Raw genomic sequence first — 12859 nt, forward strand, 5'->3', positions numbered from 1 at the left:
AAATTTACAAGTTCACTATGAACTAATTTTTATTAGTTCATTAGGCATTAATTTTATTACAATTTTTTTTTTAAACAAGGGAACTCCTTTACTTGGTTCATTTTGTATCCTCAATTAAAACACAATTTCTGAGCTATTGTATTTTCCTTCCGTTTAAATACTGTATATGCATAGGCTGACATAGAATTTTTCCCTTGTTGGAGAGCTTGTTCTATTTCCTCCAAACTAGATAAAGTCCATTCAGATGCGTTGATGGGAGCCTCCCTCCCCCTGCCATGCCCTCCCAACCCTGGATGCCTTTCCCGTCCTCCTCCAGCATATTCTTGGGTGGGCAGAAACCTGGGGAGACGCAGCCACCAGGCAGCTTGCTACTCTCCTAAAGCACATCTGGGCTTTATATCAGGCCTTTAATTAATCCTCAGTGAAAGCCAAGCTATGACATTTTGACTGGGCAGGCTCCAGTTCTGGACAGGTCTTGATTTATTGCGACTGAGTCTCAACCAACTTTGATTTATTTCAGCTTTGGGGAGGAGGGCAAGCTCAGAACAGAAAAGTGCTGTTGAATGTAGAGCACGTGATGTCAGCACAGGCCCTCCAGACTTCCGAGGGCTACAGGACAAACGGTTCAGAAGAGAATGGCCTCTGAGAAAGGCATTTAAAAAAAAGATTGAAGATTTAAATAACCTAAAATTGTACATAACAAAATAAATGCAATCATGGATGAGAGAAAATGGCTCCTGACATAGCTGGCTGATTGCACAGCAGGGTAGGAGCCTTGGCCTTATCTCTTCCAAAAGGACAAATCCCAGTGGGGCATTAGTGTTAATCAGGGCTCTCATTTGCATGCAGCGAGCAGTGGCTCTGCCAAGCCTCTCCTTCCTAGCTGTGGGGAAAATTCTCCAGGACCCATTTCCTGGTTAGCAACACCAAACATCTTTTGGCTGATTAAATAAGGTCAGATTTCCCATGCTGATTTCTTTTTTTTTTTTAGACAGAACAAGCCAAAAGAAGTTATAGTTATTTGATCAAACAAAGACAAAAGAGTAAAGTTAACTAATGAATTTGTTTCTGTCGTGGGAAGGCTATCCGTAATACCCTTCCCTGACTGAAGCTTTGACAATGTGCTGAGCTCACTGCCAACTTGAGCAGAGCCATATCAGAATGGTGACCCCCAAGTGCCAAATGAGCATCCAAAGATGGAAGTCCAGCTAATGCTTCTTTACAGCGTCACCTGGCCTAGCATGATGCCCAGCACGCAGCGGGGGCTTCTACCACAGGATCTTTGACTACTGACAAGCCCTCTCCCCTCCCTGGAGGGCAAAAGCTGGTGCACATGTCCCTGCCTAGTGTCACAAGGAACACATGGGTGATAAAAGAAAAGTGTCAAAAATCACTGCAGGCAAAGTGAACAAGTTCCCCAAAGGGAGATAATGGTAGGAGAAATGGATTGCAAAAAAGAAGAGGTGGAGTACAGGAAAGGGAATAAGGGCATCAGAGATAGAGAGAGGTGGCATGGCCTAAGAGTAGAAAGCACATTCAAACTCCATTAGAACTACTATCCACACATGCTCTGGGCAAGCTTGGAAAGCTCCTACCACCTTCGACATGGACACTCTAGGAGCTGCTGACACAGGTACTGTATTATGACAGGGACAGGAAAAAAAGGTACTGGTGTTTACCCGTGTATCTGTCCACAGTACCAACATGCAGCTAGGGGCTTGGGCGGGTGAGCATGACCCTAAAGGGTGTCTGGGAACATGTGTGTAGGAGTCTCTGAGAAGGAATGCCCAGGTGGCTGTGAGTGTGTGCCACCCACCATGCTGTAGTATTCATTGACTCTTTCTTCACAGAGCCACCCAAAAAGCCTGCTCCTAAAGATACAGTCTTTACCTAAAACTACTGAATGAGTGACGCTTGTGACAAGGATTAATAGAACTGTTGCTCTGTGATCAGACCTGAGGTTGAAGCTCCTAAGCACAACTGTCAGGTAAGCTATCACGTTTCAGAGCTGGCTTTTTGTAACAACATGCATATGTAGAGGAACCATCTTGTGGGTGGCCGGTCCGCCATTCCTGCGCACGGGCAGTCACCAGCTCCAAGGCACAGAGTGCCAGGATTTAGTAGGTAAGCGCCTAGCATGGCATGAGACACTGCACTTTGATTGAAATCCACCGAATGCCTGAGATTCTTAGGCACTATTCAGGCTACACCAACACACTAATTGCTGCAAGTTAAAGAACCAGGGTTGAAGTGAACACAGCACAATGAAGGGTAATTGTGTCACTGAAGTCAGGGTGTTGTAATTCTTATGGCCCTTCCTTTTTTTCACCTAAAGTGAAAGTTATCTGAATATGGCTATTCACTGATTTGGGAAATTAAACTCTTCACATCTCCGTGTTCTCTAGTTTCTCAAAGAGATTTTGAAGTTGGGAGGTTACAGAGCCTTGGCTGAGAAATGCTGTACACTTACAAAACCTATTTAATATAGGGGACGGGACCTGGGTCTGCAAACCAGCCCTGCAGCTCCCAAAGCATTCTGTGCTGCAGACGAAGGGGAGGGCTCTGTCCCTTGGGAGCTGCCTTCTCATCACAGTGAGCCAGCGGGGCTGAAGGGGTCTGCAGAGTGCTCCCTGTTCTCCACAGGTCCAAGGCTACCACACCACAGCTTGCAAGGTCCTTCTCACCAGTTATCATCTGCCCAATAACAATGAGAGAGTAGGAAGGGGTAGCCCCAGATGCTGCAAGGAGGCAGGAGAAGGATGGCACTTGTCCGTCTGCCTGACCACAGAGGGTGAGTGCTTAGGCACATAGAAAAGCTCCATCATTTCCTTTGTCAATTTGTGAACAGGACGATGAAGGCTGAGGGTAATATTTCCATATGTTTGTACCTGCAATCTCACCCTTAACAGCATTTCTTGTTTTCACATATGTGGTTTCTCTCCCATTTGATTCTTGGCTTCTAGGGGAAGATGGCCATACACGCATGGGTCTGAGTGTGCATTTGTGTGTCTGTGTGTGCATCTACATTAACTTTAACTCCCCCCCACACACACTCAGATATTTTAAAACTCCATATGATGCAGAGGAAGAAGATGACAAACCAGTGGATGAGTCTCACAAATCAAGGGCCACACAGTTCTGTGTACCTATTTTCAGAGCAGAACTTTAGTAGAATTTAAACAAACAAACCTGGCACAAAGCAATAATTGTGACCTATGAATAGAGGTAACTTTCTAAAAGTATTTATAAAGAAGTTTCGTTTAAGTAATCAAAGACCAGATACCTGCTTTGGGCCAGTACAATGAAATAAGGAAAGTACTATGAACACTACTAGGAATGTCCTAACTTCAAGGGGGTCTTTTAACTGAAATAGGTGTACCCTTTTCTTATAGGACATAGTGTATTTATTTTCCCAGATGAGTAGGCCAATAATTTCATAAAGCAAATATCAGTGATTTGTTCACTGCAACAAAGCAAAGCTGTCACAGAACATAAAAGCTTTTCTCACTGTGAGTCAGTTTGGCCTCCATGGGGACACACGTTTTACAAAAACACAAAGAAAAATTTTAAGTTAATGTGCAGTTATAAATAAGACAGTGAATGCTTATATATTAGAGATAATACCTGATTAATAAATGAGCTATACCATTTGTTGTACATTCCTTTTCTTAACATTTTTCACTTAAAAGCTTCACCTCAGGTTTCTCTTTGAAAAGGAGCTTTTGAGTATTGACCAGTTTTGTTCTGAACTTCTTTAGGGAAAACATATTTACTGGACTCAAAAATTTTCTTTGAGATGCATACAGTTTGGTTTGTGATATAAACCTCAATAAAGATGGTATCACTTTAATATCATCCATCCCAGCTAAGAGAACTATTCAGAAAGGAACAAAGAGGTCATGGAAAGTAAATCACTTCGTTCAGCCAAAGTTCTTTCCTCTTCTTCATTTACTTCTTCTGATCATCACTCTGATCCTCAAACAAACTCGTGGCAATCTAAAGCATAAATTATTTACTCTCAGTTCAAAGACTAAAAAGAGAGACTGAGAAGTATGGACTTTGTTGTGCCTATTTGCTCATACACAACTGGACAAGTATTGGAATGGTCTCTAATACCCTTTTCCTTCATATTTTTAAATAACTAACAATGAGAGCAGAAATCTAAGAATCAAGAATCCCGGGCTAAAAATGGCAGGTTTGCCCCGGACCCACGGCTGACCCTAAAGGCAAGCCATTTTAGCCTCTAAGGGTGTTAAAACATCCACATCTCTGTAGTTAGGAAAGCTACACCAACTTGTTCAGAAACAAATAGTTTGAAATCCTTGGGAAAGAAGATGCTATGTAAGTGGAAGAATAACAAGGATTCACCTGAAACCTTAGTATATTAGTCATACCGATAAAGTTATAGATGTTTAATTTATTTGTCTTGCTGTCCATAAGAATAAAAAGAACACACCATGAGACTTGATGAAGCTCCTTTTAAACAAAGAATTTTGGGTTTTTGTAACTAGTGAAGTTTGGCAGTCTCCAAAATTGAGTGGAATAAATCATACAGAAAGATGCAACTAAATTGTTCCCCCAAATTAAATAGATTTGTAGTCTGAAGTTAAAGCACATAATTAAATTTAGTCCAGAATTCCACTTGACACCTGAGATTCTGTCTACCTCTAAATCACCTGTCTGAAAGAACAGTCACAATGAATCTATCTAGTCTAAATCAGACACCCAAAGATATATACATACCCTGTTCCTCGTGGTTAATCCTATGTTAACAACTACATGCTTTCTAAGGTCCTTTACTTTAAAAATTCTGGGATTCTCTGGATTGCAAAAGGATCTTGCTCTAAGGTTTAAGTTGCTTTCTTTAACTGGTATCCACTGAATCACAGTGATTCTTGTATGACTGCTTTTCCCCAGGGGTAATCTGTATTCCAGACCATCGAAGATACCCACTTGAGCATGGTGCTGGCTACAGCCCTCCAAAACCTCCATGAACACTCTCTTTGGGAAAAAAACTGGGAAGAAAGTCTTCTTCCTGGTCCTTTGAGCATGCAGGGACTGCCAGGCTGTGGTCTCCATCCATTACTAGTGGGACAAGGGGAAGGCCACTGAAGTCACATCTTACAACAGAGAAAAATGACAAATTGCTTATCCAAAACATGGCATCATACAAGCATCCACAGATGAATCCATTTTCTCGCAGATGCCTTTCTCCAGGATTCCATAACTACATGTATGAATGCTGGTGTTAAAATATGCAACTCTGTACATAAAGAAAGCAAACTCGAAATCTACGAATATACAGAATTTCACTGCAGTGTTTACTATAGTAGGAGCTAGTTTGAAATGTGACTTGGAATGTGGCTAATCCGAGTTAAGATTTGCTGTAAAGTGTAAAATACATCGTTACATAGATTGTGAAAACTTAGTAAGAGAAAAAAAACAAAGAATATAAAATGTCTTCTTAATATTTAATATTTTTTACATACATTTTAGATATATAAATTTGGTTAAATAAAATACAATATTAAAACTAATTTCACCTGGTTCATTTTATTTTTTTAAAATGTGTCTCCTAGGAAATTTAAAATTATATAAAATTAAATGGTTCATTTATGTGGCTTGAATGAATATTTCTATTGGATAGTGATGTTCTATAGAATTTTTTAGCCTGGTAAGGAAAAGGAAATAAATGTTAAAGCTTGTTAAGAGCAAAAGCTTAAATTATTCAGGAATAAGTGATGAAAATTGGAAAAAAAAAAGATGACATTGGGCTGTATAAATGATTTGTTTCACTTAGGAATTTTACAGTGTCAAAACATGAAAGCATAGTCTGCATCACTGAAAACAAAACATATTTTATACTAGATGGTCAATAAGCCTTTTATGGAAAAAGTGTTTCTTAGACTAGAATCGTATTCTCAGATTACGACTCTTACACTGCGTAGGACTCTAGCTCCCTCACTTTGAAGAGGAGAAAGTTAAGACACAGGATGATAAAGTGATTTGCTTGAAGCTCCACAGCTAGTGGGCCGCAAGCAGCAGAGCCTGAGGACCTGAAGCAGCAGGAGGCAAGCTCTTCACCAGGGCACACGGCCTTCTTGTGTCAGGCCATGCAGTCAGCTGTCTTCACCACAAAAAGTTCTCAAGATGAGAAAACAGTAGGCACAAACCAGCAAGATTTCATGTCCTATTTGGAGAGAAGTGCCACAAACATGTATTTTATTCTAATAAAACCAGCTCATGAGGTTAATGCCCTCTAGGAAATACATGATAAAAGAATTTCCCTGGGTGAGTTGAGTATTAACTCTTAAAAATTGCTACTGAAAAGTTGGTTTTGTGCTTTTAAGAAAAATCACTGCTAACTCAGGAGAAAGGGCATTTAACTTTATCACAAAAAGTTCACTGCATTAACCATCACTTAGAATTGTTCTACAACATTTGTGACTGTTGCAATGATTTCTGCATGAAGACTGTCTGGCTTATTTATTCATCCTAGTTACTGAAGTACCTCTTTCAAGGTGGTCTGATATGGGATAGATTCCCGTAGTCTGGACTCTGCAGTCAAGGATACAGTGAGGATCTAGTTCATTTCTAACCTAAAGAAAACAGCAATATATACCATATATTTGATCTGAGTAATAGACAGGGCCATCCAAGAGTAATGTTTCTAAAAGTAATAAGCTTTCTCTACATACTGATTCGAGTAACCAGAGCTAGGGAAACTGTCTCCAGGGACATGCTAATGTCTCCCAAAGAAGGCCAGTCAGAAAGTTCAGCTGTTCTATCTTTGGACCATTAATACTGGATGTTGAGTCAGGCTACATCCCAAAACACCTACAACTGAAAAGTAATTCTTCTCAAATGAAAACTGGCATATTAAGTGTACCCTCTGGGTTTGGGGAATGTTTCCCATCCCAAAATAAATTTTTACGCACAAAGAGACAGTTAGAAATGGTCACTCCACTGATAACTGTTTTATTCAGTAATCTGTGAAATAAGAGGAAAATGGCAAAAAAAGAGAAAAAACCCAAAAGCAGAACTTTATATTTTAATGTCCTTGTCCCTGTTCTTTCTACCATTAAAAAAAAGTGTGGAGTTTGTCAAAAGAATGAACAGAAATCACAAGAGTATGATAGGCCTTCCATGTCGCATTGGCTCATTTTCAAGGGAAAAGAGTTATAGCAGAGAAAGGATGTTGCCACACGTATACAATAATAGCATTAACCATTCTGACTTGCAACATAAAGTGAACCATTAAAGGATTTAAATGCTCCTCATTAACTTTTATTAGCCTCAATTTTTAACTTTTTCTCTTCCTCTTAAAATTAAAAATGAGCATTCCCTTCAACTTTGTACATCTTCAAGCAGCATTCAGGCTAAGCAAGGTCTTGGAGGGGCAAAGACTAATATAGGAGGAAAAACACCACAAATAGCTGAATCCTCTGGTGCAGAGTGTTTTTCAGTGTCTCCCATCATAAAAAATAGTAAGTCTGAGCTCACAGTTTTTAAACTTCATGGAAGAATCAGAGATTTCATAGTCCTATACTTTTAGCATTTATCATCCCTAATCACCAAAAAGAAGTGACATAATTAAGTAATTTTGGAGAGGGCTTTTTATTTTTTTCTTAGTCCTTCCTATGTGTAGGCGTTAGATTAAGCACTTTAATTTTATTATCTTATGTAGTAAAATTTGTCCCCAAATGTAATGCCTACTGCTTGATGAACATGAAACCTATTTAAAAAAGAGAGACAGAGAGAAAAAAATACCATGAGGGTCTTCCTCTCTCCATAGCTTATGTATCTGAGTTCCACATAATATCGGGTGGATGGATGGATGGAAGGAAGGAAGGAAGGAAGGAAGGAAAGAAGGAAAGAAGGTAGACAGGCAGTCACGTACACAAATAAAAACCTTTTGATTCCATGTTACATTAAAAAGCAGCATTTCAGAAAAGAGAAAATAAGGTGAGAGAATATATGGTGAGAAATTTTTCAAAATCTGTGGAATGTTACAACATAAAAATACAGAGTTTCACCTCCTTATACACATACCTCTGTGGGAATATATCCAATTCCCAGATGATCTCTGAGTGCACTAAAAGGCCAAGGCAGCATTACAAATCACCTGTCAAAAGCAGATTTACCTTCCCTTCGGTCACACAAAATACAAAGTACAGAGAATCCTTCAGTTACAAAATTGGCTTGCTGTTATTGCTAATTTGATCCTTTAAAAAACTAGCTATTATACAAAAACACACATACAAATATTATTTAGCAATAAAAAAAGAAGGAAATCTTGCTGTTTGGGACAACATAAATAGACCTTGAGGGCACTATGCTAAATGAAATAAGTCAGAGAAAGACAAATACTGTATGATCTCACTTACATGTGGAATCTAAACAAAAACAAAAACAAAAACACTGAGCTCACAGATACAGAGAACAGATTGGTGGTTGCCAGAGGCAGGGGCTGGCGGCTGGTGAAATGGGTGAAGGTGGTCAAAAGGTTCCATTATAAAGTCATTATAACTTACTTACAAGTAAGTCATGGGATGTCATGTACGGTATGGTGATTATAGTTTTAACACTATATTGTATATTTCAAAATTGCTAAGGGAGTACATCTTAAAAGTTCTCACCAAAAGAAACAAATTTTGTAACTATATATATGGTAATGGATGTTAACTAAACTAGACTCACTGTCATGATCAATTTGCAATATATACAAATATTGAAAAATTATGCTGTATACCTGACACTAATATACAGTGGACCCTTGAACAATGCAGGGGTTAGGAGCACTGATACCCCTGAACAAAAATTCATGTATAACTTTTGACTCCCCAAAACCTAACTACTGACAGATTACTGTTAACTAGAAGCCTTACCGATAACATACACAGTCGATTAACACATATTTTGTCTATATATTATATACGGTATTCTTACAATAAAGTAAGCGAGAGAAAAGAAAATGTTATTAAGAAAATCATAAGGAAAACACATTTACAGATGCTGTACTGTATTTATTAAAAAAAAAATCTCTGTAAAAGTGGATCCACACAGTTCCAACCTATGTTGTTTCAGGGTCAACTATAAGTTACATGTCAATTATATCTCAATTTAAGGAAAAAAAAAACTAGTTACCATTAACTGATTCTAAGAAAACCTGCATATTGTAAGCATGTCTCAATTATATTTTCAGTCACCTCAGCTTGCTGGCATGCGAATTTGGTAGCCCACTATCTAAAAGACATTTTAGAAGCATTTTCTTCCTCAAAGAATAGAATGGTGTAATTCTTTTTAAAAGACTATATTTCAGTCACAGAAAAAAAATAATGCTATGTCATAATGACAATAATATGCATTTTTTTCCACCTTGGAAACTTTAGACTTGAAAGAAGCCTTTAGTGGAACTTTTCCATCACTCCTGTTGAATTCTAAGACCACCAGTGGAACAGTACCACTCGGAAAACCACAGGGCTGGCCTTGTTAGAATACACATAGAGTTGCTGAGGAACAGGAAACGAAGCCAGATGGTTCTGCTGAGGGAAGCACTCTTTTTTTCTTTATAAAACCAAAAAAGCACTAATAGGTCAAACTCAAATACAGATATGGTAAAATGGAAAGCTAACAGGGAGATTTATGTAAATAAGACAAGTACAGTTTTGCATTGTGTTCCCATCCATACCAGTAAATAGATATTGTGGAGTGGGGGGAAGGAAGGAAAACACAGTAGATCTATACCATAGATCTGAATGGTTTTCTTGATGGGGAGAAAAGCTACTAGCAATCTTTAAATAGGCACTGCTGCAAAAATTTGGAAGCCAATAGCATATGATTTGTGTTAGACTGAGCACCTATGAATTATCACAAAAATGATTTGAAAAAAATAAACCTTTAAATACAGAGTCTAAAGTAACTACAGTTTACACTCTGGCTTCTTGAACATCCAATTTAATGTGGTTGTTCACAATCACATGAAGGTCAACTGTGATACAGCACTCAACACAAGCTTCTGGGGTGAGGCCAGGAGAAGAGCCTGGTGCTTCAGGTCCCCTTCTGTCCCTCGCTCACCGTGGCCAAGGCCGAACCATACCATGTGCAAATGCACACTTGGACACAGGTAGGTGTCTCCTGCAGCACCCAGTCTCTTGTCTTCTTTGACCAGAAAGAGAGGCTGAGAGACTAAAAACATGGCATCATGATCTCCCTTACCAAGCAGGTTGGCCATGGGCCATGGCTCTGGCTAACAGAATGCTAGAGCTGGTCACCCAGAGATCTGAAGTCTTCTCTTCCTTGACATAGTCCTAGGGGATTTATTTGCACAGGACAGCTGGGACTGCTGCCACCCTGGAGTCATGAGAGAAGGAATGATCAGAGATTTGGCCCTGCCATCTATGAATTGTGCAGCAGCTTGCACCCTCCTCTGGACTTTTCATGGTGAGTAAAGTAACCCCTAGTAAGCCGCCACTTGTAACTGAGCCGTCACTTGTAACTGAGTGTAATTACACTAGTGTAATTCCTAACTGACGCATGAACCACCTAGATGATGAGTCTCCACAGCTATGACAAAATGCACCCTGTAACCCTTTTGTTGGTCATGTGATCTGACAGACGCTATAGTAGAAAGAGCACAAAAGACTGCGGTTATGTTCAGACTCTGAACCAGCCATGTTTTGTTTTTGTTTTTAAAGATTTTATTTATTTATTTGTCAGAGAGAAAGAGAGCATAAGCAGGGGGAGTGGCAGGCAAAAGGAGACACGGGGCTCGATCCCAGGATCCTTGAATCATGACCTGAGCGGAAGGCAGACGCCTAACAGACTGAGTCACCCAGGTGTCCCTGAACCAGCTGTTTTATCTCAAGTCAGTGAATATCTCTGAATAATGAGTTACTTCACCTGTTAGACGAGGGCACAGGATCAGAAGATGTAGCAAGTTGTTTCAGTCTTTAAATTAAATGAATCAATGAAGCTAATCTGGTTTTAGGTCTATTCCTTCTCAGGTATTCATTCATTCCATAAAAACACACTGAGCACATCCTATTTTCAGATGCTCTGAAGGGCACTGGGGTCTACAAAAGAAGGTCAGCATGGGGATGAGATGTGGAGAGTTTTGTGTGTAAGAAGGCTGCCCAGCCAACTTGGGATAAGGGCTCTGGTCGCAGGGACTCAGAGGGCTCTGAATAAAGGGTGACAGGACTACAGGGAAAATGGTCAAACCTTGTGGTTAAGCGGCTGGGGAAGAGAGTAAACAAAAGGAGGCAGCTCAGAGTGACCCCCAAAGTAGAGCAGAATTTTGAGAAGAAATGAGCAGACTGGCGAACCACCTCTCAAACATGCTACAAAGATGGAAATGAGAGGTAGGCTATACTTGAAGATCTTAAAATTCTTGCTGGTGTGGTATCAGCATGATATCACAAAAACTCATGTGATATCATAGAAACTCATGTGATAATCATGGTTTTCATGTAATTAGCCTTTTATTACCATGATGTTTTTGCTACTCTATTCTATATGGAAAACACAGTTGTAGGAAAAAGAGAGGAAGCCCACTAGTCACCTATTCACAATATAATGCTGTTCACACAGTGCCCAGTGCACAAATAAAAGAGGGCGTACCAGCTGTAGTTTATCACGCTTTAAGAAAGCTTTCATTGAGCAAAGCTGGGTGGTTAATACTCAAACTATGAGCCCTATCAAAGATGCTCTGAAGTAGGAGTTTCTGATACCGTCTCCCCCCACCCACAAAGAGAAAAAGAGAGAGAGAGAGCATGCGTGAGATGGAGGCAGGGGTGGGAGGATGGAGAGGAGAGAGACCGGAAGGAGGAGAAAAGGAGGGATGGGCACAGAAGGAAGGGGTGAGGGAAGGAGCGGGGGGAGGGAATATCAGTGCACTGTGAGTTAGGAAAGATCCTACTGACACGCTTAACTAAGCCAACACAATTTCTTTGAGTCTCACCAGACTTCTAACATCCCGGAGCCCTATATCACGCGCAATTAAACAAGCAAACCGGTAATTCATTAGGGATAATTTTAATGGATGACTCATTTGGCCCAGCCAGTCAACGATGCTTTGGTTTCCCAAAGGCTCTAGCAGATAGTTAACTACAATGAAGCTTTCAGCTGCCACTGACAAAAACAATGGAATTTAAGCCACCTATGCCATTTCTTCAAACTGCTTCAGTTTTTTTGAAGATAAGGATCAAATGAAATGATTTCTGTTAAACCTGTATTTCCTGTACAGAGTTGATATCTTCTTCAAATTATATGATTGTACAACTATTAAGTTAACAGTTACTGCAGAGGAAGTCTCCCATTTAGAATATATGACCTGGCCCTTTAACTTTTGGCTCTTCATATGTTTTAGAGTTTCTTTCTAACTCAATTTCTCTTATTTGTGCTCTTTGTTTCACAGAATGGGTAGAAGGCCATTAGTAAAAATTCTAGTTCATTTGTAATTCCTGGTGAGGTAATACTTGTTAGATGGTCAACTTTTGAAGTTAGTGAAAAAAAAAATGGTTTTAAAATCTCACAGGAATGACTCAATATACCAAGAATCAACCCAGAAACGCTGTGCTGCTTCACCCTAAGGGGCTGCGCTGAACAGCCGGTGGGGCCAGGCTGGAACCCACTGTACGATACAAGGCCAGGGCATCTCCGTTCAAAGCCAGCTTTTTCATATGGAAAATGCAAATAATAATTCCTGCTCTCCTAATCACTGACTGAGATTTGTTGGGAGAATCGAATCCAAAGATGTAAATGATAAAGCACTACACAAATACAAGAGGATAACCTTCGGGGGGTTAAAAAAAAAAAAAAGTCTGGTGAAAGCTCTTTGTATTTTATTTTCAAACCT

At 39.7% G+C, this 12859-nt stretch overlaps 1 protein-coding gene across 3 annotated transcripts in view; it reads right to left on the bottom strand.

The window, feature by feature from the left end:
- Positions 1–12859, bottom strand: part of GMDS (GDP-mannose 4,6-dehydratase) — a 656830-nt gene that overhangs the window by 284343 nt on the left and 359628 nt on the right. The gene's annotated exons all lie outside the window — the stretch shown is intronic.

Source organism: Mirounga leonina, unplaced genomic scaffold (assembly GCF_011800145.1).
Source record: "Mirounga leonina isolate KUSES-001 unplaced genomic scaffold, KU_Mleo_1.0 Mir_366, whole genome shotgun sequence".
NCBI classification, from domain to species: domain Eukaryota; kingdom Metazoa; phylum Chordata; class Mammalia; order Carnivora; family Phocidae; genus Mirounga; species Mirounga leonina.